The 26,314-nt window shown below is 39.2% G+C and overlaps 1 protein-coding gene across 7 annotated transcripts in view; it reads left to right on the top strand.

Annotated features, from left to right (window-relative positions):
• Window positions 1-755: 755 nt before the first annotated feature.
• NUMB (NUMB endocytic adaptor protein) overlaps window positions 756-26,314 on the top strand; it is a 181,391-nt gene continuing 155,832 nt past the window's right edge. For 5 of the 7 annotated variants that reach the window (XM_032405523.1, XM_032405519.1, XM_032405522.1 and 2 more), the window contains exon 1: window positions 756-840. The gene's annotated coding sequence lies outside the window, so the exon portion shown is untranslated. Of the gene's footprint in view, window positions 841-1,006; window positions 1,170-1,809; window positions 1,986-26,314 lie in introns of those variants that run through there. The other 2 variants (XM_032405520.1, XM_032405521.1) reach the window with 2 other exon arrangements.

Here is a 26,314-nt window from a genome sequence, read left to right as displayed (position 1 = left end):
GTTTAGTCCAAACTTGCTGATGGCTGCTTGGTCACTTGACAGCCCCCAGCTAGGGGTGAGTCTGGAAGCTAGAGAACGCTCAACATGCCACTTCAGTTTATTAACGACGTTATAATTGCAACAGAAGTGACTGATTTCTGCTAAATAAGCACCTGTGCTTTGCCCTTTAGCGTGGAGACTTCTGGAAAGAACTTCAAGGAAATTGGGCGCATTTGGGACTTCAAGAAGAAATTTTTATCTGTATAAGTGCTTTTCTCCCAAGGAGTTGGAAAACACTCCTTAAACACAATCTCTGATGTTGGTATTTTGTAAGTACTACTCTATAACTAGCAGTGATAAACTCCTTATAGGCAGGGAACTGGCGAAGGGGATGGGAATACAGAGTGAACTCTACAACAAAGAGTTAACCCTTCCCCGGGAACCTCGGTTGTGAGCGTCTGCCCCTTCCTTGCTTGCTACTGCGCAACCAAACTGTGTCCAGGCTTGAACCAACCATGGCCATCACATCCCTTGCCAGTTGACTTAACAGACACTTTTAGCAGCCTATCATAACTTCGAACTGCCCAACCATCAACCAATGACAACTAAAGCTTGGTTCTGGGCGCTCCGGGTCCGGACGCGGGCTAATACCGGGTCCAGGAAAAGGGGCGGTGAAGAAGCTATGACGGACGGCTAAACTCAGCCAGTCAGAGCAGAAAGCCGCCGCCCCACTATCCAATGGAGAGGTAGAAAGTATGAAATGGGGTGGGCCTGTTGTCATGGGGGAGGTGGTGGCGCTTGGTGGCTACTGGCGGCTGAGGTAGAGGCAGTGGCGCTGGAGTTGGTTGGGGGCAGCGGCAGGTGAGTGCCGGTAACGCGGGCCTGAGGTCTGGGGGCCGTCGCGGGGCAGAAACTCCAGCTGGGCGCTCCGGAGGCGGAGGCCAGAGGAAGGGGGCCTGGACTGTGGGCCGGGTCTGGCCGGGGCCAGGGTGGCGGCGGCGGCGGCGGCGGCGGCGGCTGCAGCGAGTTCGCGCTGACTGGGCTGGTGGGAGAATGGCCCGATTCCCGGCGGCGGAGTTCGCGTTGGCAAGATAGGCTGGGGCCGGACCCGAGCGGTTCTGACAGGGAGGTCCCTTGGGACGTCCCACTGCTTGGGTCTGGGGCACTGAGCGGCGGCCGGTGTGTGAGGGGTAAGATCCCTCGGGAGACGGAAGCGGACGGGGTCCCGGGGGGGTTGACCCAGGGTGACTGGCAACGACCTGGTTCGAGGACCGGGTGACTCGGGAATACACACCCAGGGCAGCTTGGGTGCGAGGGAGCAGAGGACCCCGGGAATCCCAGGAGCGGCCCGAACGGGGAGAACTGGGGGTCCGGGAAACTGGGAGTGGCCGGGGTCCGAGGGAGAAGGGAGACCGAGGGCTATCGGGGTTCGGGGTGACAGTGAGCGGCCTGGGTCCGAGCGAGGGCGTCGAGGAAAGGCGGGGGGGGGGGCGGGGGGGGGGGTGGCGGGGGACCTTCTTGAGAAAGGCGGCTGTCCGAGGGTGGAGGGCTCCGGGGGAGTGGGAGCCGCGGGTTTTAGGAGGGTGGGACCTGTGGAGACCTTGAACAGCTGGGGTGGAACGGAGCGCCCTGCCCCCATTGCTGGTCTGGGATGGGATACCCAAGACTGGACTGGGAGCTCCTGGGTCTGAGGATCCGAGGGGGCCGGGCATCCTCGAGGAGTAGCTCGGATTTGAGACTAGGGTGAGGGGTCTACTGGGGAGTAGAAGTTGTCTCAGTTGGAGAGGAGTCAAACAAAATGACACAGGGGTGGGCGGGGAGAAATAATTTCCTTGTAGGAAGCGCGTAGTTCATAGGGCGTAGTAAGAGGGAGCGAGAAAGTTGCTCAGGAAGAGAGTGGTGGTCTTGTGGAAACGGGCTAGAACAGTACATAGGAGAAATTAACAGTGGCCATTAGTAGATTTTAAGGACTTCAGAAATAGAAGAAACTTCGGCTTCATAATACTGTAAGTGACTTGCATTCCAATGCTTTAGAAAAAAAATTGTTTTAGGATGACACCGATGGTATTAGAAAATGAGGACATTGACAGGATGGTGAATTTGAAAGGGAAAGGGGAGGACTAGCTGAAACTAAGGGAGTAGGTCGGAGGACTTGATCAGAAAGAGGGGAGTCATGAAAGGATGGACATACCCTGGCCAAATCAGAAAAAAATTTGAATTCTAGTTCCACCACTTAGCTTGGACAATTTAACCTCTCTATGCAAGTTCCTCGTCTGTATAATAGGAATAATAATGCTCTCTATTTCATAGGGCTGTTTTTTCACAGGAGTTAATATTTGTAGAACTTCTAGAATAGTGACTGCCACGGAGTAAGCCCTGGGTACTTACTGACTGGATTGTTAAATAGAGGAAAAAGACCGGGTTTTTTTTTATGCTGTGGTTCTCAAACTTTAGCTTGCACCAGAATCATTTTGGGCTTGGTAAAATACAGACTGCTGGCCCCCTCCAGAGTTTCTAATTCAGTAAGTTTGGAGTGGGTCCTGAGAATTAGCATTTATCTCAGGTGATGCTTATGTTGGTCAGAGGATCACACTTTAAAAACCACTTGCTTCCATGAAAACAATAATAATGTAGCAACCTTAAAATATCTGTCTATCCTGCTAGAGACAAGTAGAGGCAGATTGCAAAAATGATCCAAATATAAGGGATACCTCTGTGAAGCCTGTGTTTTTCAAACTGTGGATCATGATTTATTAGTAATTTATAAAATCAATTTAGTGGGTTACCGTCAGCATTGAAAATAAAATGAAATAGAACAGAATTGCACTTGGTAAGGAAAGTATTGTTTGGGAAAGTTTTCTCGTGTGTGTACTAGGTCACAATGTAAAATGTGTTTCTTACAGTCAAAAGAAACTCAAAAACTGTTTTGAGCCATGCAGTGCAGCAAAAGTAACCCTTCAGTAGAGGGTTTCTAGACTGGGTTTATTATTTATATCTTTATTTTTCTTTTTCTGGTAATTTGTCTCTGGTGGTGATACATTCTATTACATCTCTTCAGCTTCTGATTTGGTTTCTCTTATGTTTGCCTTATCACATATTGTGTTGTGCCTCTTTTTAGATACTGAAAATCTTTGGTATGAGGACTTAGGGAATTTGAGGCAGAGGAATGAAATCGAGTGGTGTTTCTCAGATGTGGTACACCTTTGTTTCACTTGTGCTCTCTTGTTTACCCTTTCTTTTTATACCACCATACTGTAAAGCACTGTCTGTAAAAAACCTAAGTATACATAGACATATTGGCAGTAAATAACTAACGCTGAAATGAACTGGTTTGAGAACAGTTCATATATAGAAAATAAGCATAAACCAAATAAGATACATTTCAAAGGAGAAAAGCAAAGGAGTGTTTCCTTTTTAAAAGAGAGTAAAAGTTATTTAAAGCTTCTCGTGGCCTTACACTAATACAAAACATATAAAAGCATTTTTAAGGGAATCAGATATACTTGTGTATTTTAGATTTTTAGGTTTTTGAAGAGCGAAGAAAGTGATAATAATCCAGGGTAAAATGCACCTGGGATAGAGGCTTAAGTACAAGGTAAATATTAAGCAGGAGCTTTTGTTTTGATGTTTTTCTCCCTTGAGAATGAACTGGATGTGGCATATATTGTAAATTTAACTTGTTTGAGTGATTTAAATGTAATCTGTAGTACCTTTTTAAAGCTATATTAAGAATATATATTTTTTCTGTGCTATTCTTGGTTTGATTTTTCTTCTATAAAAACCTAGATGGTTTATATTTAGGAGGAGTTGATTTAGATTAGTTTTTGTGGATATAAGAACAGAGAAAGCAGTATCGAAAACAGATTCTTGCAGTTCTCCTTAAAATCTTTAATCCAGGGGATTTATGTAATCCTTTCATTAATATTTTATGAAATTGTGAAGAAACTCTTGGTGTAGCTTTGCATTAAGATTTTTTGTAAATTTTATTTATTTGAGTGAGAGAGTGAGGGAGAGAGAGCACATGAACAGGGGCAAAGGGAGAGGGAGAAGCAGACTCCGACTGAGCAGGGAGCCTGAATCGGGGCTGGATCTCAGGACCCTGAATTGGGGCTAGATCGCAGGACCCTCAATTGGGGCTGGATCCCAGGACTCTGGGATCACGAAGGCAGACGCTTAACCTACTGAGCCACCCAGGTGCCCCACGTTAGGGTTTTTACATAATTTCTTGTCTCTCAAAAATAATTTTTCTCAGATTTTTATATTTCATTAAAATTTTATTTTTGTTTGGAAGACTACAAAACATATAATCATTACATACTTGAATTGAAAAACATAAGCAGTTTTTTCACAGAATAAATTTACTGATTTTTATGATAAAGGTTCCAAGGATGAAAGCTTTTGAATTCCTTGCATTGCGTTAGATGGAGTGTTCCTACCACCAAAATGGTTGTTCTGTAAGTCACTGTGCAGTTGGTGGTCACATTTGTAGAGATAATTCATTTTTTACTAACTGATGGAAGAATGTAAAATCTTAATAATTGAGTGTGGGAAAATATGAAAGTTCATTCTTTGTAATTGTGAACATTGACTGGTTTGATTACTTGCTTTTTAATAAATGGACTTTATTCAATTGACTTATTATTCACCCATAATTTAATCACAGGTATCTATGAATAGCTCTGATTGCTCAACACTTTACAGTGAGATTTGTTAATCTGTAGTTGAATAAATGGTGGTTTTTAAATCCCAAAGAAACTGTATGTTCCTGACTGTACAGTTTAGTGAGACTTAATTTCATATATCAAAGAAAATTCAAGTAAGTGATTTAAAAAAGTAGAAGTTCAGTTAACACTAGTTAATTAAGTTTATTTTCTATTTCGGTAGCGTTTTATCCTCTTTTATAAATAGCTTCTGATCTGCTGTCTCCGCTTCTAGCCTTTATACAGTAAATCCTAATGGAAATGTTGGTGCCTGAAAATCTAGTTCTGTAATGGTACAGAAACCTATGTCTGGTTTTAAGTTCGCCGAGAGAAGTACTTTTATTAGAAAAGGTCCCTTGGTAAACTTTTCACCTTAAAAAAAAGTTGTTTATTTAATAGAGTACTTGAAAACCAGCATTTTATTTTGGGCTTGCCAAAACATCTATTGTGTTTGATAGATTTTGATTTCCACTGAATGGCTCTTGAATTCTCCCAATTTCTGAACTCTGATACATGTTTCCTTGATAGGGCTAAGGAGAAAGGAAACAATTGTACTCCTTAAATATTAAAAAAGAATTTTGCTATCTTATTTTTTTATCTTGACATTAAAACAAATCCTTTTATTTGCCAAGAAAATTTGTTTCAGTAATATAACCTATTGGAAATTTCATTATTAAAGTTAGAAATATTATATAAAGCCTTAGGATGTTTGTTCAGATGTGAGACACAGGTTCTGATAAGTAGGATGTCCTTATGATACTGCTATATACTTTTGAGATTGTAAAATATACACACTTGGAAATCTTGGGGCAAAAGGAGGGTTGAAACTAAGGGAGAATGAGGAGAATACTGACATATGTTTGAGGAGTCTGGAGGATCTGTAGGAAGTATGTCTAGAGTAGTGAGCCACTCTTGGCAGTTTTCCTAGAGTGACATATGTAAAGGAGGATGATCCTATTTGCAGCATTCTCCCATGGACATATTTTTTTGTTCTGTGCAGTTTCCACTCCTTGCCATAACTCTTCCTTTGTTATCTTCCACTCGGGAAAGCAGGTCAGAATGCAAGTGAATAGACTGAGAATTGCTAGTCCTAGAGGATGGGAGCCTGGGCAGGACCATGTGAAATTAGAAGGCTGGACACTTGTCTCTGCTTCTGCAGCTCTTGGTAATAGGTCCATAGCAATTGTAACTAGGCCAAACCATACCACTTGTCCTTCCCAGTGGAGTCTGGGTTTAAGCAGTGGGAAGAGACCCCCTGTCATCTAAATGGGTTACCAAGGAGCTGATGTATTAATAATTAGTGTTCAGTGACTTCCCGAACTTCTCTCACCACCAAATCTCTGTTTCACCTCACTTGCTTGCTGATTCCTTATATTCTTCTAATCAGGGTCAAAGTCCTGAGTTCTCTGATTAGATAGCAAAATCTCAATTGTGGTAACTTATTTATATTAAGGTACATATAGTTAATTAGGAAAATGATTATCAGATTTTTTTCCAGTTACTCAGGGAGGAAGAAGGATTGAAAGCTGTAGAACACTGCTTGGCTCCTGAATAAAGGCAAAGTCAGAGAAACCAGCAACACAGAGAAATATAATATTAAGTAACTTAATGAAACTTAAACTTCAAACTTGAATTCTTCTTGACTCTGTTGTCTTATTTTTAGTCCCATCTGTTGAATAACTTGAACCTTTCTTTAATTCAGTTATATTTTTTGCCTTTAAGTCACAGTAAATTCTTAATTATTTACCCCCAGATTAGCAATTTTATAACTAATACCTAAATTCTTTTGGGTTATGAAGTATAGCTATGGAACCTGTTAGATAAATTTTTCATTAGACCTGACTTCTATTTTTTTTAAGCTAATATTTAAGTATTGAATCTTCTTGGTATTGAATATCCCTATCAGCAATTCTCAATCTGCTACCTGCAACTCTTTGAATTGGGGGTGGATGTTTTGTACAGTTAATTCATTTGCTCATCAAATATTATCTGTAGACAAAAGTGTAAGTTCTAAAAATGTAATTATACTTAAAACATATATATACTTAGAACTTACTAAAAAAAAGAACTTACTACTTTCATACATATATACATATGTATATATTACATATATTATCTATATTATATACATTTTGAGATGAATTAAATTTTTTATTTTGAAGGTTAGACTGAATTCATAGTAGCTTTGGTTGTTTTGACTATTTGCTCTGTCAGTGGATGTTGAATATTCAGCTATTATCATATAGGGATTAGTTACTATATTGACTTTGAAAAAGGTTCATTCTTAAAAGCTCTCAGCCTACTTTTTCTACCCTTTCCTTACCCAAATGTGCCATTTCAGAAACCCTAGTATACTTCTGTTCCCCCTAACATGGTGTATGCGTTTTTTTTTTCTTTTTTGGGACGGCTTTATTCAGGTATAATTGACATACAGTGAAATTGCAGGTGTTTTAATTGTATAGTTTGATGAGTTTTTACCTATTTACCCACCACAATCAAGATAAGGAACATACTTAACCATTCTAAAAATTTCCTTGTACCTGTTTGTAATCTGTCTCTCCCTTTCCACCCACAGAGATAACCACTTATCTGTCATTATAGATTATTTTACATTTTCTAGAATTTTATGTAAAGAATTGTAGTATGTACTTTTTTTGATAGGGAGGTCTGGCTTCTTTCACTCTACCTAGTTTATTTGAGATTTATCCATGTTATTTTGTGCATCAGGAATTTATTCCTTTTTATTGCTGAGTAGTACTCCAGTATATAGTTATATCACAATTAAAAAAAAATCTCTTGTTGATAGACATTGGATTGTTTCCAGTTTTTGGCTATTCAAACAAGGCTGCTATGAACATTCCCATACAAGTTTTTGTATGGACACATGGTTTCATTTTTTTTTTTTTAAAGATTTATTCATTTGAGAGAGCGAGCGAGCTCACACATGTGGAGGGGCAGAGGGTGAGAACCCTAAGCAGACTCCCCACTGAGTGCAGAGCCTGACCGGGGCTCCATCCCATGACCCATGAGATCATAACCCCGGGTGGAATCCAAGGGTCAGTGGCCCAACTGACTAAGCCATCCAGATGCCCCTTCATTTCTTTGGTATATATCTAGTAGTAGTAGAATTGCTGGTTTATATGGTAACTCAGTTTTCCAAAGCAGCTATATATACCATTTTGTATTTCCACCAAGAGTGGGTATGAGCATTCCAGTTTCTCCACATCCTCACCAACACTTATTATCACTCTTGGTTTTTTATTATAGCTATCCTAGTAGATGTGAAGGGGCAACTCGTTGTGGTATTGTTTTGAATTTTCCTGCTGGCTAATGATGAGAATTTTTCATGGGTTTATCAGCTATTTGTTTATCTTCTTTGGAGAAATGTTTTTTTGGATCCCTTTCCCATTTAAAAAAATGGAGTTATTTGCTTTTTATTATTGAGTTTGAGTGGTAAAAAAATATACATTCTGGGGGCGCCTGGGTGGCTCAGTCAGTTAAGTGGCTGCCTTTGGCTCAGGTCATGATCTCAGTGTCCTGGGATTGAGCCCTGCTTCGGGCTCTCTGTTCAGGGGGGAGTCTGCTTCTCCCTCTGCCTCTGCTCCACCTGCTTGTGCTCTCTCCCTCTCTCTCTCATGTAAATAAATAAAATCTTAAATATATTATATATACACACACACACACACACACATACATTCTGGACACAAGTCTCTTATTAATACTGGATTTGCAAATATTTTCTTTCTTCCATTCCTTCCTCTCCCTTCCTTCCTTCCTTTCTTTCTTTGAAAGTTTATTTATTTTTTTGTAATCTCTACACCCAACATGGGGCTCTAACTCATGACCCCAAGATCAAGAGTCACATGCTCTTCCAACTCTGCCAGCCAGCCAGCCAGGCACTTACAAAAGTTTAATAAAATATTCTGCTTTGTTACTAATTCTTCCAAGTAGCAGTTTGTTGGCCTTTTGGTCTGGTGTGGCAGTTGAGATCATGGTGCCAAGGGAAGCATTTTAGAGTTGCAACAATGGGTTATAAATGAATCCACTGATTTAAATGTATGATTGTATAATTTCATCCTTGTATTATTTCATACTTGAACATTAAGTGAAGTTCAGGTGTCATTTTTCTGCTTATGGTGCAGCCTTGTGTCCATAGTTCTACAGAAGCTTCAGTGTTGGACCTTAAATGGAAATCAGGGTCAGATTTTTAAACATCTTACTTAAGGGAAAAATTGTTTCTATTATAACCCTTCTTTTTTCCCCTCCTTCCCCCCTACTCTCTCCCTACCTCTTATTTTATTTTTTTGTTTTCTCTTAAGATTTATTTTATTAATTTATTTATTTTTTAAATTTATTTATTTATTTTATTTTAAAAAATATTTTATTTGTGAGAGTGCACGCGCACACAAGCAGGGAGAGCTACGTTACAGGCAGAGCAGGCACAGGGAGGAGCAGGCTCCCCGCTGAGCAAGGAACCCCATCTGGGTCTCGATCCCAGGACTCTGAGATCATGACCTGAGCTGAAGGCAGAAAGAAGCTTAACCAACTGAGCCATCCAGGCATCCCAAGATTTATTTATTTTAGAGAGAGAGAAGCAGGTGCGTGAGCATGCACATCCACATGAGCAGGGGGAGGGACAGAGGGGGAGAGAGAATATCTCTAGCTCACTCCCTGCTGAGGGGGGATGACACACACGGGGCTTGATCCCAGTACCCTGAGATCGGGACTTGAACTGAAACCAAGAGTCAGAGGCTTAACTGACTGAGCCATCCTGGCGCCCCTCCCCTCTTTCACTCACCTACTTTTTATCTGAAGTACCTTTTTATCTGAAGAAGACACTTCTTTTGAATTAAACACATAGCCTTTTTTTGAGGGAAAATCAAATACTAAGGCCTTATTATTTAAATTGGAAATTCAAGGAGATGTTCTATAGTGATGATTAAAAACATTATAGAGGAAAAATTACAAGGATTTTAATTAACTTGGTAAATTCAAAATCAAGAATTAATTAATATCATAGTTTTCCATGTAATCTTAGTTGAAGGTGAGAAATGGCATGGTATTTTCCTTTTCATTTAAAATAGAATAAAAATATAATTCTTTTACATTTGTGTGATTTACTTAGCATTTTAAGATAAACTGATTCTTTGTTTAAAGAACATTTAACTTGGGGCTTCTGGGTGGCTTAGTTGGTTAAGTGACCAACGACTTCCGCTCAGGTCCTGATCTCATGGGTTGTGAGATCCAGCCCTGCGTGGGGGCTCTGAGCTCAGTGGGGAATCTGCTGGAGATTCTCCCTCTCCCTCCGCCCCTCCCCCTTCTCTCTCTCAAGTAAATTTTTTTTTTTTAAAGAGCATTTAACTCTAAATTGAGCTCCTTTTACCTATTTTTTTTTTTTTAAAGATTTTATTTATTTATTTGACAGAGACACAGTGAGAGAGGGAACACAAGCAGGGGGAGTGGGAGAGGGAGAAGCAGGCTTCCTGCGGAGCAGGGAGCCTGATGCGGGGCTCGATCCCAGGACCCTGGGATCATGACCCGAGCTGAAGGCAGATGCTTAACGACTGAGCCACCCAGGTGCCCCTTACCTATGTTTTAATATGCAATATTTTTTCTTTTTGGAGATCTTAAGAGCAAAGGGAAAAGTATACATCTTTTACATGGTATTTGAGTTTTGTGTGTCTCATTTCTCTTTGTACAGTTCTGCTTTTTTAGACTATGAGGGCAGTACTTTGCCAAGTAAGAACTAATTTCCTGGGAAATCAGGTTGCTGGCTTGACTTCTTGCTGTGCCTCTCCCCTTTTCATTGCTTTGTAAAAGAGCTGAGTTTAGTCTTGTGGAAAATAACTAAATCACCTAATTATTTTCTCTAGTTCAAATTAAACATGATTGGTATATATTTGCATTGTTTTGAATTCTGTAACTTTTGCTTACAGATTTGTTAACATACCTTGAAGTACTTTGACTTCATTTGATAAGTTGGCTATTCGTATCTGAAATAATACTAATGGTGTGTTCCTTCAATGAATGTTCTTACTCTTTTGGTCTTTTTTCCCCCCTCTAGTAGACCTAGTTAATGTGGGATATCACTTGTGCTTTTACAAGAAAGCCCAGACACTGAAATATAATCATAGTTTCTATGATACTGACCCTTCATTATTTTTTTAAAGATTTTATTTACTTATTTTGAGAGTGTGTGTGTGTGTGTGTGCACGTGTGCATGTGCGCATGCGCTCCTGCGCATTCATGCATGCACGCGAGTCGGGGGAAGGGCTGAGAGAGAGAGAGAGAATCTCAGGTAGACTCCACTCTGAGGTTGCAGCCTGATGAGGGGCTCAAGGCAGGGCTTGATCCCACCATCCAGATTATGACCAGAGCCAAAATCAAGATCTGGGTGCTCAACCCACTGAGCCACCCAGGTGCTTTGACCCTTCATTATTTTTTTAATGACATTAACATCTATTATCCATTTTTTCCTCATGCAGATTTTTATTGAACACATAATTTTGGAACCTGCTTTTTTTTTTTTTTAAAGATTTTATTTATTTATTTGACAGAGACAGAGATAGCAGGAGCAGGAACACAAGCAGCGGGAGTGGGAGAGGGAGAGCAGGCTTCCCGCCGAGGAGGGAGCCCGATGGGGGACTCGATCCCAGGACCCTGGGATCATGACCTGAGCCGAAGGCAGATGCTTAACGACTGAGCTACCCAGGCGCCCTTTTTTTTTTTTTTTTTTTTTTAAGGCTTCACACTGGGCATGGAGTCCAATGCAGAGCTTGAACCCACGACCCTGAGACCAAGACCTAAACTGAGACCAAGAGTTGGTCACTTAACTGACTGAACCACCCAGGCACCCCTGGAACCTGCTTTTTTTTAACATGCATTTTAATATCATTATAATTATTTGAAAACAGTTTAAAACAGCTGAGGAATATTCCATTAAAGGAAATATCATTTATACAATGGATTTCCATAGTTTTTACATTCAGATTATTTCTAATTATTATAAGCAAAACTTCATTGAATAATTGCTAAACACAGATCTTTGTCCACATTTCTATATTGTTAAGATAGATTCCTATAAGTGGAATTATCAAGTCAAGGTATACATTTCTGAGGGTTCTCAAGAGAGCAAGACATTGCATGATTGCTTTCTAGAAAGGTTCTACAAATTTACATTCCCATTAGCAATGTATGAGCTTGAGATATATACCCTTGCCAGCAGTGTTATCATTTAAAAATATTTGCTAATTTGATAGGGAGAAAATAGTAATTGGTTTCTGAAATTTGTATTTTATCACTAGTGGAACATTTTAAATATTATCATTAACCTTTAAGTATTTTCTTTAAGTGAAGTTATGTTCCTGTTCTTTTTTTTTCTTCTTTTTGAGTGGTCTCTAATTTTTATGTGGAATTTAGGGATGGATAATATTCAAAGCTGTGACTTAATTTACATAAATGATCAGCAAAAAGTTTAATGTCCCCTTTTTTTTTTTTAGATTTTATTTATTTTAGAGAAAGAGCAGTAGGGAGAGTCAGAGGGAGGGGGAGAGAGAGAGAGAGAAGCAGACTCCCTGCTGAACATTAATGTCCCTTTCAATTTTGTTTTGCCCTCCCTCCCAGCAACTGCTTTCTGATTTTGTCTGTTACTGAATTTCATATAAATGGGATATATACTCTTTTTATCTGGTTTCTTGTGCTTAACATATTTTAAAAAAAAAAAATTTTTTTTTAAGATTTTTAAAAAATTTATTTGACAGAGAGAGAGAGACAGCCAGAGAGGGAACACAAGCAGGGGGAGTGGGAGAGGGAGAAGCAGGCTTCCCGCTGAGCAGGGAGCCCATTGTGGGGCTGGATCCCAATGCGGGGCTGGATCCCAGGACCCTGGGATCATGACCTGAGACGAAGGCAGACACTTAAGGACTGAGCCACCCAGGTGCCCCTAACATATTTTTGAGATTCATTTTGTTTTTTATATTTATTTTTTTTGTTAAGGAAATAGAAAGTTACAGCAGTTGTATGCCCTTTTAAATACAGTGCCATTTAAACCATCCCTAGATCACAATTTAAGTATTCAATTTACCTCAAGTCCAACTTGTATCTCCCTAAGACACCGTTTCCATCGAAGTAGCCATTTTAACCGAGTCTTCTTTTTTATATATACATGGATAATTTCTGGAGGGAACACTTAGGAGGAACATGCACCAAGAATGCATAAGAAAAAAAAAATATGTGTACATACATTTAAGAGTTTCACTTAATAAAAGTAGTATTGCTTAATAAAACCCAGAGATTTATTTGCCTCTCTGTCTTTTTTAAGATTTTTTATTTATTATTATTATTTTTTTAGATTTTATTTATTTATTTGACAGAGGCACAGGGAGAGACGGAACACAAGCAGGGGGAGTGGGAGAGGGAGAAGCAGGCTTCCTGCCGAGCAGGGAGCCCGATGCGGGGCTTGATCCCAGGACCCTGGGATCATGACCTGAGCCGAAGGCAGACGCTTAACAACTGAGCCACCCAGCCGCCCCAAGATTTATTTTTAAGCAATGTCTACACCCAGCGTGGGGCTTGAACTCAGTCCGCGAGATCAAGACTTGCATGCTATGTGGACTGAGCCAGCCGGGTGTCATTTGCTACTTAAAAGCACGAATTAAAAAATTCCTCAAAAGCTTACCTTGTGGCAAAAAAACTCGAGTTACTGAACAAAAAGTAAGGTTGTTTTCAGAATAAAAACTGTCTTCAACTAGGGATGAGACAGAATTTGAAGAAAATAAAAAGACATCCTCATTAAGTAATAAATTCAAATCATTAGTGTAAACAATAGATAACTTCCTAGGTCACACAGTATTCCATTTTATGAATACCACACTTTGTTTTTCTGTTCTCCTGTTGATAGACATTTGTGTTATTTCCAGCTTTTACCTGTTATGAGTAAGGCTGCTATTAACATTCTTGTACAAGTCTTTTTGTGAACATATGTTTCATTTCTTTTGGTTGAATACTTAAGAGTGGAATTGTTACATCACAGGGTAGATGTTTGTTTAACTTTATAAGAAATTGCCAGTGGTTATCCACTAGCAGTGTATGAGAGCCTGCCTATCCTTGCCACCACCTGGGTTGTTAATTTCTTTAATTTTTTTTTTAGCCAGTCAAGTGGATATAAAATGTCTTAGAATGGTTTTTATTTGCATTTTTCAGATGACTAAAGATGTTGAACATTTATTCATTTTTTTGGTTAAAATCCTTACAAGGGCAAATTTGCAGATTAATAGTAAATATGTTAATAAAAGGTTCAGTATGTTTTATTACTGTATATGGATCTAGACTTATTAATCTTATTTGTAAGATCAGTTTAATTTGTAATTAAAAGTAAAATGAAAAAGATTTATTTCAAGTATAAGATTTTTCAGAAGTTCCATATCATAGTGATAATTCATAGATTTCTTGGAGATAAGTAAACTTTTGCTGTTGATTAATATTTGTGAGAATTTTGTTTGACTGATAAGTAAATGATTTAAAAGGAAGAGTTGAGGGGCGCCTGGGTGGCTCAGTCGGTTGGGTGGCTGCCTTGGGCTTGGGTCATGACCCCAGGGTCCTGGGATCAAGCCCTGCGGGTTGGGCTCCCTCCTCAGCAGGGAGCCTGCTTCTCCCTCTGCCTGCTGCTTCCCCTCCTTGTGCACTCTCTCTCTCTCTGACAAAAAAATAAATGAAAATCTTTAAAAAATAAATAAATAAAAGGAAGACTTGAGGCTGTGTTTTGTAGAGCTTTTTTTTGAATTTGGTATATTGAATCATTGATTCAGGAACATTAAAATTGCATGATGGCTAGGAAACTAGCCTGTATTTGAGCCACATGAGAGAACTGATAGTCTAGTAATGGGATTAGGTAGTAGTGATAATGCTAGCAGCAGCTGATGCTGTATTCCAGGCATTGTTCTAAGTGCTTTACATGCACTAATTTAATTCTCGCAATAACTCCTGTGAGGGTAGGTATTATTATCTTTATTATTATTATTAAAGATTTTATTTATTGAGAGAGAGAGCATGCACGCGCATGAGCTCAAGTTGGGGGGAGTGGGGCAGAGGGAGAGGGAGAAGCAGGCGCTCCATCCTGGGATCATGACCTGAGCCCAAGGCAGACACTTAACCACCTGAGCCACCCAGGTGCCCCTATCCTTATTATCCTTATTTTCCTGTTGAGAAATTTGAGTTACAGAGGTTAAGCATTTGCCCCAAATCATACAGCAAATGGTGGACTCAAACATAGGTAGTCTGGCTCCAGAGGTCATATTCTTACCCTTCAGTGCTTAAGTGATTAAATATAGTCAATTTTATGTTCTTTATAGAGCATATTATCCTTCTGTGGTAGTGGTGGTCATAGTTTAAATTGGGATTTCAATTTTGCAAATAGGTTCACGTTTGCAAATAGGGTCTCTACCAGTCTCTCTCACTTCACTATCAGTACTCCTGTCACGTATCCCAGGGGGGTGATTTATGGAAGGAAAGTTTTATCTGAATTAACAGATGGTGAACAGCCCTAGTAACCTGAGATTGAGTGCTTTCCTAGAGATGTCATTTCTGTCTGTACCTTAATTGAGCCTTGGAATTGGAGCAACTACTTTCAGCCGTGTCTTCAGCCGTGTTTGTTTAACTGGTCTTTGTGAAAATCTCTAAATGTAAATGTTTAACATCCTCTGGAAACAAACTGAGTGAGATACGAGGTTGCTGGAGCTTGTGCCTGAAGCATGTTGGGCCTAATAACAGCACTCCCTAAATATATGATATTCATAGATATTTTTGATGCGCTGACACAAGAATCACAGTTCTTAAAATTCTTTTCCTCCTGAATCTCCTGCATACTGAAACCATGAAACTCTTCTTTGTCTTTAGTTTGGATTTAGATAAGATTAATCTTTGAAGGTAGGGCTGGATTTTTTTTTTTTTTTTTAAGATTTTATTTTTAAGTAATTTCTACACCCAGTGTGGGACTCGAACTCACAACCCTGAGATAAAGAGTTGCAGGCTCTACTGACTGATCCAGCCAGATGCCCATAGATTTTTTGGTTAATTTCCTTGAAAGAAGGTTTGAGGGCAGAAGGAAATGAAAGCATGTATTGGCTTTTTATTTTGCCACACCTTTTTTGTCTTCTTCCACTTCTGATTTGTCATTGTTGGTATCATGGGTGACTTAAAGAAATTGGGGTAGATGGGAAGCATTTTGTGTGTATTGAATGAGAGAATAAATTTTTAGAAAAATTTTTAAAAAGTTTAAGTAATCTCTGCACCCAACATGGGCTCGAATTCATGACCCTGGGATCAAGAGTCACATGCTCTTCTGACCGAGTCAGCCAGGTATCCCAAGAATGTAAATTCTTTTTTTTTTAAAGATTTTTTAAAAAATGTATTTGAGAGAGAGAGAGAGATATAACAAGGGAGGAAAGGGAGAAGGAGGCTCCCCGTGAGGAGGGAGCCCAACATGGGGCTCAATCCTGAGCCGAAGGCAGATGCTTAACCAACTGAGCCACCCAGGCGCCCCTGTAAATTTTTGAATAAAGAATCATAAGATATGAATTTAATTCCTATGTAGCCACACTCTGTGATTTGGCTAAATGTTTTAACTTCTCTGGGTCTTTATTTTTCTTTTATGAGGTGATGGTATTGGACTTGATGATCTTTAAAGGTTTTTAATACTGAAATATTCAAATTTTTCTGAAATTATGGTGAATAATATAATGAATGTAATTCAGGGTTTTTTTAATAATTCAGTTTTTTTAATATCGAAAATAAGTGTGCCAATGCTGTTTATAGAGCAGTATCTATTTGTCACTGATTTTCAGTAAGGATCTTAAGTCATATGTTATATTTCTATTTACATGTTGGCCGGTTTTTATGCTCTGTTTGCCTATCTCAGAGCCAGTATTACCCTGTCTTTATTTACTACTTTATTACTTTGTAATAAATTCAGATATCTGGTATGGTGAGGCCTCATACCCCCACTTTGTTATTCTTTAAAATTATCTTGGTTATTCTTCTAAATCTCTGTTAACCTTTAAAATTCTGTGATTTTTGTGTATTCTGCTTAGACTTTCTGGGTATTTGATTGGTAATCAGTATATTCTTATTGAATGAATATAGTGAACAACAGCTAGTTACCCTCTAAAGGCTTATGAATAATAGTGTTACTAGTTAATATCAGTAAAATTATGACTTTTGAGAATATTGCAAAAAAACTTGCCTTTTTCTTTTGGAAGTGTTTAAATAAATTACTTTCAAATTTGGACTGGGTGTAATATTAAATTATGGTCCTACCCCTGGCCTCCCTGCCTGCTACCTCTTTCCCTACTCCCTTTGGATTAAAATTTTGGAAAGAGGAAGTAGGATTTTTTGAAAAATTGTTGTTTAGACAGTTTAAAACCACCTTAAAAGTCATGATAAATTTCACATGAAATTGATGAAACATGCTTTTAATGAGCACTTTTACTTTAAAACTAGTTGTGTATATGAGCTCCATCATTTGAACTTCAGACCTGGAAACTGGAAAGGACATTAGTTTTTGTTTACTTGAAAGTACTTCATATTTTCATTTTGTAGTGGGTAAGGTTGAGTTCTATAGCACACTCACTGAAAATTTTGTTTTCTGTTTCCTAACATCATCAAACATGATTTCAGTGGAACTCTACAGTTTCTCTGTGCCGTAGCTGCTTTGATCTTTTTAACCTCTTCTTCTTATACGTCCTTTACTTTTTGTTTTTTGTAAGATTTCATTTATTTATTTGTCAGAGAAAGAGCACAAGCAGGGGGAGCGGCAGGCAGAGGGAGAAGCAGATTCCCCACTGAGCAGGGAACCTGATGTGGGACTCTTTCCCAGGACCCTGAGATCATGACCTGAGCTGAAGGCAGACAACCAGCTGAGGCACCCAGGCGTCCCTGTCCTTTACTTTTTGCCCTTTTTGTCTTTTTATTAAGGCTGTTTGGTCTGCCTTGAATGCTTTTTTTTCCCCTGTTATCCTTCTAAGCCATAATAGAACCATCTTCTTATATGAGGGCTTTCTTATCACTTTTTTTCTACATTTTATGTCTTTCTCTTTTGATCCCATAGCACTTTGTAGTAATATTATATGGCATATTATCTGCTCTGCATTTATAGTTACATATGCATTTTTCTCCCTACGTAGATTATGTACCTACTGGGAACAGGATCCCTGTCACTTTGACTTATTCTTTGTTAACTCCCACAGTTGCCTATCACAGTTCCTTGCATGTAGTGGGTCCTCAGTGGTGTTGGAATTGAATTAATTTAATTATCTCTGCCCTCAGTGCAGTTTATAGTGTAGAGGAAGGAGATGCACAATATGAAGATAAATAAGTACAGAGGAAAATTGCCATTTGAGAATATGCAATGAAAATAATGAATAGTATGCTATGATGGGAGAATAACAGGGAAACCAGTTTTGATCTTGTTGGCGAAGGCCACATTTAGGGTTGACATTTGAATTGGTATGAAGAATTAGAAGGAACCACCATGCACAGAGCTGGAGGTATTTTGTGCTTGTGGGAAGAGTAAAGTAAGAAAGAGCTTGAATTTTTGAGGAACTGAAGTAAGGCTATAGCTTAATGAGTGTGAGGAAAAGTAGCTTTTAAGATGAGCTTAGATAGGTATAAAGAGGTCAATCATTAAATGCCTTGTAGGTTGATGTAGAGGATTTGGATTTTGTTTTAAATGGGGTGCCGCTGAAGGATTTTAAGCAGAGGATAAGATAAATATGATATACATTTTTAAAAGATTTGTTTATTTATTTTAGACAGTGAGCATGAGTGAGCTAGGGAGAGGCAGAGGGAGAGAAGCAGACTCCCCACTCAGATCTCAATCTCATGACCCTGGGATAATGATCTGAGGTGAAAGCAAGAGTGAGACGCTCAACCTACTGGGCCACCCAGGCGCCCCATGATACACATTTTTAAAAGATCATCATGGCTATTATCTGATAGTTAGATTGTAGGGAGAAGCAAAAGAGAAAGCAGGAAGAGCAATTTAGAAGGGTGTTGGAACTAGAGACAGAAGTGGATGAATTCAGATACATTTTATGATAGAATTTTCAAGATTTACTGATGGATTAGATGTGAAGGAGAAAAAGAAATCAAAGGAATCAAAGCTTATTCCCAAATTTCTGGCTTGGTATTTACTGAGATACAGGAGGACTGGGAAAAGAACATATTTTTTTAAAGAGGATGAGAATCACTGTTTTGGATCTGTGAATTTCTAAGTGACATCTAAATGATAGTGTTGGGATATGGGAGGCTGGAGCTTAAGAAGAGGCGATGCTGGGAATTGTCATTATATAGATGGTATTGAGAGCCATGAGGAAAGGGTAAGATCAGCTGTCTGGTACTGAGCTCAGAGGAACTCCAAATATTCCTTCTAGTGAGGGAGGAAAAGGGAGTTTATATGGAGAGAAACCAGAATTTGTCATGTCATAGAAGCCCAAGAGAGGAGAGAGGAACAGTGCCAATTTGATTTATCAAAATGGAAATTATTGATGATCTTGTGTTGGTCATCTCTGTATGTCTCTCCACATCTGTTTTTGCCCTTTTCTTCCCTGCTTTGTGCTTCAGAAAGCTGCCCTCTATAGTTTATATCACCCAGGCTTCTTTGCTTTTTGGCTTCATGTTGTTTTCAGCCAGTACTGATACAATTGACAGGAGATTGGACAGTGGAAGGAAAAAGAGATTAGGGTATTTATTCCCTTTCCTCTTCCCTACGTGGCTGCAGTTAGGCAAAAACTGCATACCTCTACCCGTAGCTGCAGGGTACCTTTTCCACCGCCATAGCTTTTTCTGGTTCCGATAACTTGAGGCTTCAGAGAGGTGAGAACTTGTACCCCTTGTACCTTCTAGGAGTTTAGAGAAGGTTACAGCTTTTTTTTTTTTTTTTCTTGATTGCTCTCTATGTTACCTTAATCTGACCACACTTTTGTAAATAGTCTCTCCGTTAAGCTCTCTTCATTTATTCCTTTAAGTGTGCCATCTGCTTAAGGAGCAGTTTCAAATGAACTTGTGGAGGTAGACCAGTTTGGAGCAGGTTGAATAGTGAATGGAAAGTTGGGAATTAGAGACTGTGAGAGCTGATACTTTTTTGAGGAATGCAGCTCTAAAGGGTAACAGCAATGGGGGAGGAGGTGGAGCATAGCTGTGTAGGGAATGATGGGATACTCTACAAAACATGTAAATATGGAAGGTAATGGTACATGTTTACATGATAATGAGAATGATCTTGTAGAGGAGGAAAGATTGATGATACAGGAGAGAGTGAATTATGGAAGGAAGGAAACCTCTAAGTGAAAGAGATGATTCAAAGAGCAAACTTCAGTGGCCATTTAATAGTAATCAGAGGGGCACCTGGGTGGTTCAGTTGGTTAAGCATCCGACTCTTGGTTTTGGCTCAGGTCATGATCTCGGCGTCTTGAGATCGACCCCCATGTCGGGCTCTGAGCTCAGTGTGGATGGAGTCCGCTTGGGATTCTGCTTCTCTCTGCCCCTCTCCCTGCCCTCGCTTGCTCGCTTGCTCTTGCGCTCTCTCTCAAAATAAAAAAATCTTAAAAAAAATAATCAGGGATGCTTATTCATTTTAAAGTAGGGGAGAAGAAAATGACTGGTTCAGTTTGGGGGGGATGTTACAGATTTGGTTGTGGAAAAAATAGGGAGCTTTCATCTGATGGCTTCTATTTTCTTAATGAAGGTATTGTAAATGGAGAGGTGGGTGAAATGTTCAGGGATTGAGGAAAAGTTATAAAACAGCCTTTACAGGGAGCTTTTAGAGTAATATTGCTGTGGTTGAGGTTGTTAGTTGTGAATTTATGACAATAATCAGTCTGACTGGATATGTGATTTTTTTTTTTTTAAAGATTTTTTATTTATTTGACCAGAGAGAGACATAGCGGGAGAGGGAACACAAGCAGGGGGAGTGGGAGAGGGAGAAGCAGGCTCCTTGCCGAGCAAGGAGCCCGATGCGGGGCTCGATCCCAGGACCCTGGGACCATGACCTGAGCCGAAGGCAGATGCTTAACGACTGAGCCACCCAGGCGCCCCTGACTGGATATGTGATTTTCTTCAATATTCCACTGCTCTGTCATGATCATGGAGAAGGTTAACTGGAGTTTTGCTAGGAGAGTGTGAAGGAGAGAGACAGGGGAAACATTGAATTGAGTGCAAGGAGTGATTATATTGATGAACTGTGAAATCTGTACTGGATAAAAAAGACAAATGAAACCAGGGGAATGATAGGAAGAAAGTGGAGGGTTTCATGAGTAGGTGGTTTCATTAAGAACTAAGAATTATTTCTGAGGGCCAGTTGAACAAGTGAGTTGGAAAGATAAGATCTTTTATTATATGTCGTCTTTCTCATTTATGTCCCAAATAACCAGAATTTGTATAGACTTAGCCGCTTGGCATCTCCCATTCTTTTTTTTTTTTTTCCCCAAAGATTTTATTTATTTGAAAGAGCATGAGTGAGAGTGAGAGAGCACAAGCAGGAGGAGCAGCAGAGGGAGAGGGAGAAGCAGACTCCCCACTGAGCAGGGAGCCCGACATGGGGCTCGATCCCAGGACCCTGAGATCATGACCTGAGCCAAAGGCAGATGCATAACCAACTGAGCCACTCAGGCGCCCCGTAGAATCTCCCATTCTAAATAGACAATTTATTTTTTATTTTTAATTTTTAAATTGGGTCTTTTTTTTTTTTTAAGACTTATTAGAGAGCGCACGTTCGTGCACTGGGAAGGGGGCAGAGGAAGAGGGAGAGGAGATTGCCACCAAGCAGGAAGCCCTACCTGGGGGCTCAGTCTCACGACACTGAGACCATGGCCTGAGCTGAAACTGAACTGAGAGTCAGTCGCTAAACCGACTGAGCCACCCAGGTGCCCTTAAATAGACAGTTTAAATCCACATTCTAGCCAAATGGATTTAAACACACATACTCTCTGACCTATAGAGCTTATGAGTGTGATTTCAAACAAGGCATTTTAAAGTCTATTAAAAAATCTTTGTTTGATAAATGTGAATATTTATCAAATTAACTTCCTTTGTTAACTGCTTTCTATATATAGGACACAGGAAAATAATTTCCTCTGAAAAATATCTGGTTCTGTTTAGGATATTTCTATGAAATTTGTGACATAAGATCTAAACTTATTTTTCCTTAAAACCATTAAAAAACTCTTATTTATTATTGGTGCAGTCTTTTGGAAAACAGTTTGGCAGGTTCTCATATACAGTTATACATACACTTACTGTAATGATCTAATAGATCTAATAGGTATTTACTCAAGTGAAATGAAAACTTTTCATCTGTGCTAATGCCCCAAACTGGAGACAAATTCAGATGTACGGCCATTGTGAACCTCCATACAGTGGAATACTGTTTGGCAGTGCATGCAGCGACATAGGTGGGTAGTGAATGCATTATGCTAAGTGAAAGAACCCAGACTCAGAAGACCACATGCTGTGTGATTCCATTTTTATGCTATTTTGGAATAAATGAAACTAAAAGGACAGAAAATTGACTAGTGGTTGCCGGGGTGGGGGGACATGAGGGAATTTTTTTGGGGTATTCTATATTGCCTGTATTTGTTCTATATCTTGACTGTGGTAGTGGTTACATGACTGTATGTATTTTTCAAACTCAGAAGTGTACACTTAAAAGTGAATTTCAGGGATGCCTGGGTGGTGCAGTTGGTTGAGCGTCTGACTCTTTCGGCTCAGGTAGTGATCTCAGGGTCATGAGATTGAGTCCCGAGTGGGGTTCTGTGCTTAGCAGCAGTGTCTGCTTGAGTTTCTCCCGCCCTGTCCCTCTGCTTCTCTCCCCCATGTGCGTGAACATGAGTGAGCTCTCTCCCAGATATATCTTTAAAGAAAAAGTAAATTTCAGTGTTTATAAATTATACCTCAATTAAAGTTCTAGGATATAGTATGTTACCATATTAAAAAGTATTTTGGAAAACTGTCTCAAGAAAATGTTTGTTTTTAGATTTTACCTATGTGACTTTTTGGGGAGGAGAGAGTGGTAGACAAGCATCATTAGCATTTATAAAGTTCTTTGAAGCTCTAGAAACATGTAAATGCTGAATTTGTCTATGTGTAGCAAACATTCCTATCATATGTTTAAAAGAATGTTACAGTGTTAGAATTAGTAGAGAAAAAGAGGGACACCTGGGTGTTTCAGTCGGTTAGGCGTCTGCCTTCGGCCCAGGTTATGATCCCAGGGTACTGGGATCGAGTTCCGCATCGGGCTCCTTTCTCAGCCAGGAGATTGCTTCTCCTTCTGCCTGCCACTCCCCCTGCTTGTGCTCTTTCTCTCTGACAAATAAATAAATAAAATCTTAAAAAAAAAAACGAACCTGAAGTCTAGATTAGGTTAGCTAAAGTCACACAGCTAGTTACTGGCAGAGAGAGGTCTAGAATTTAAGTGATGGATTACTATTTTGATGCTTGTCTTACTAAAAGACACTTTTTATTTTGAGTTATTCCTTCTAGAGACTATTTTTAATTCCTATTTGGAACCCTTTAATTGTGTCATCCTAAAGCTGGAAACCACTCCCTTCCTAGTGGTAGGAAAGTTCTGTGTCTGGTTGATAATAGGACTGTGTCTGGTTGATAAATAGGAGGGCTAAATTTGAAAGATCCTGCATGACTTAAAGTTTGCTTAGACATAATGAACAAGTTTAATTATAAAGACACTTTTCTTTAGCTATGGGAAACTGGATGCTTAGTTTTGGAGTTGTCGAAGGTTACCAGTTAGAAATAGGTTTTTGTAACTTTACTGAATTTAAAAAACAACCTTTTGCTGGGGCGCCTGGCTGACTCAGTCAGAGGAGTGTGCAACTCTTGATCTCGGGCTTGTGAGTTCAAGCCCCATGATGGGTGTAGAGATTACTAAATAAATAAATAAAAACTTAAGAAAAACCCCAACCTTTTCAGATTATCATGATTATTGGTTTGTTGGCAAGGTAGGAAAGGTTTAGGAGTGGTAGGTTTTTTCTGGTTACCTTAAGGAATGAGGATTTATCTTATACCCAGGGGTGTGAGGAAGCTCCAGAAAGGCTTTAATAGTTAGACATTTAGGAATGGAGAATGGAATGTCATTCAGATACAGTAGCAGATTTAGTTGTCTTATATATATATATATTTTATGGAAAGTGCAACTTTATTTTCTGTTTTTAAGTTTTTGTTATTGAAGTATAGTTGACATACAATGTTATATTAGTTTCAGGTGTACAGTGTAGTGATTCAACAATTCTATACATTATGCAGTGCTCATCACAGTAAGTGTGGTCACCATCTGTCACCATACAAGGTTATTAACTATATTCCCTATGCTGTATTTTTCATCTCTGTGACTTATTTATTTTATAACTGGAAGTTTGTACCTTTTAATCCCCTTCACCTATTTTGCCTATCCTCCCCCCCCCCCTTCTGGCAACCACTAGTTCTCTGTATTTATAGGCCTGTTTCTGTTTTGTTTTGTTTTGTTTTTTAGATTCCACATGTAAGTGAAATCATGTGGCAATTGTCTTTTAACGTCTGATTTATTTCACTTAGCATAATACCCTCTGGGTCTGTCCATGTTGTTGCAGATGGCAAAACCTCATTCTTTTTTATGGCTGAGTAGTAATTGTGTGTGTGTGTGTGTGTGTGTGTGTGTGTGTGTATGGGTACACCACATCTTCTTAATCCATTCATCTATTGATGGACACTGAGGTTGTTTCCATGTCTTGGCTATTGTAAATAATGCTGCATTGAACACGGGTGCATATAGCTTTTTGAATAATATTGAGGGTTTTTTTGTTTTTTTGTTTTTTTTTGGGTGGGGGGTAAATACCCAGTAGTGGAATTGCTGGATCATATAGTATTTCTGTTTTTAAATTTTTGAGGAGCCTCCATACTGTTTTCCACAGTGGTTGCACCAATTTACATTCCTACCAACAGTGCATGAGGGTTCACTTTTCTCCACATCCTCACCAACACTTGTTATTTCTTTTCTTTTTGATACTAGCCATTCTGACTGGTGTGAGGTGATACCTCATTGTGGTTTTGGTTTGCATTTCTCTGGTGATTAGTAATGTTGATCATCTTTTCGTGTGTCTGTTGGCCATTTGTATGTCTTCTTTGGAAAAATGCCTATTTAGGTCCTCTACCTGTTTTAATCAGATCTTTTGAGGTCTTTTTGGTGTTGAGTTGTATACATTCTTTATATATTTTGAATATTAACCCCTTTTCAGATTTATCAAATATTATTGAGACAAAGGCAGCTTTCACTGTCCCTCTATGTTCACCTCCCTCCTTGTATTAGAACTTTTATGCTTGCCTCTGGACCCCAATTCTAGAACCAGGCTTAGAGTTCCTGCCCCTCAGAGATATTGGTGATAGTGTGGATATTGCAGAACCAGTTACAGGGCTAATGGGTGTCCTGGTTACTTTCTTGATTTTGAAGCTGTGTCTGTGTCCTGCAACATTCGTGGGAGTTACTTACTATAAGCCATAGCCCCAGGCAGAGTTGGCAAGTTGTTTTCTTTTTTAAAGATTTTATTTATTTATTTTTAAAGATTTATTTTTTTGAGAGAATGAGAGAGCGCCAGTGAATGCACCTTGTGGGGAAGAGGCAGAGGGAGCAGGAGAGAGAGACTCATCTCAAGCTGACTCTGACCTGAGCACAGAGCTCCTTCTCACGACCCTGAGGTCATGACCTGAGCTGAAACCAAGAGTTGGATGCTCAACCAACTCTGCCACCCAGGCATCCCTAAATTTCTTATTTTTAAGTAATCTCTACAACCAGAGTGGGGCTTGAGCTCACAACCCTGGGGTTAAGAGTCGCGTGCTCCACTGACTGAGCCAGCCAGGTGCCCCAAGTTGTTTTCTTTATAAGGGAGCCCTACCCCACCCCTAGCTCTGATAAACCCTCTGTCTTACTTACATGGAACACTTTTAGTCCCTGTTCCCCAGGGAAGCCAAACTCTCAGCTGCCACTGCTTGTTTTTGGACTAGGACCCTAGTGGGCTCCTGGCTTCAGCACTGCTTACCATTTTGCATTTATTTTCCCTATCACTGCTTGAGAGATATGTATGTTATTTTTTGAGCTAGTTATATATTGTTTATTTATGTGTTTGACACATTTGTGTATTGTTTTTGGATGAATTTACTGCACCACCTAGAAGCCTTTTTAATCTTTCAAAGTTACAGTTTCTCATCTTTAAAATTGGAATTATAGCCTTTATCTCTTGTTTTTTTGTGCTGGTGAAATGAGGTTATATACACACTTGTATCTGAATTCTATGAACAATGCCTAGCATATAATAAGTGCTTTATATATGTCAGCTGTTATATTTTCAAGTGAGTCCTGTAATTCCTTGTTGGTTTCTGTTTAGACAGATATTATCTATATATATAGACATAGATATCTATCTATAATATATATAATACATAATAACCCTAAAACACTTGTCAATCAGTATTTGAAATTTCTGTAAATGTATCTGGGGATTATGGCATGTTTTGAGGCTTTTGGGTGATACATATATATATTTTTAAAGATTTTATTTACTTATTTGACAGAGAGAGACACACACAGCGAGAGAAGGAAC

This window comes from Phoca vitulina, unplaced genomic scaffold (assembly GCF_004348235.1).
Source record: "Phoca vitulina isolate PV1807 unplaced genomic scaffold, GSC_HSeal_1.0 scaffold7, whole genome shotgun sequence".
Taxonomy (NCBI): domain Eukaryota; kingdom Metazoa; phylum Chordata; class Mammalia; order Carnivora; family Phocidae; genus Phoca; species Phoca vitulina.
Note: the sequence above shows the minus strand (reverse complement) of the source record. Positions and strands in the feature narration are given on the sequence as shown.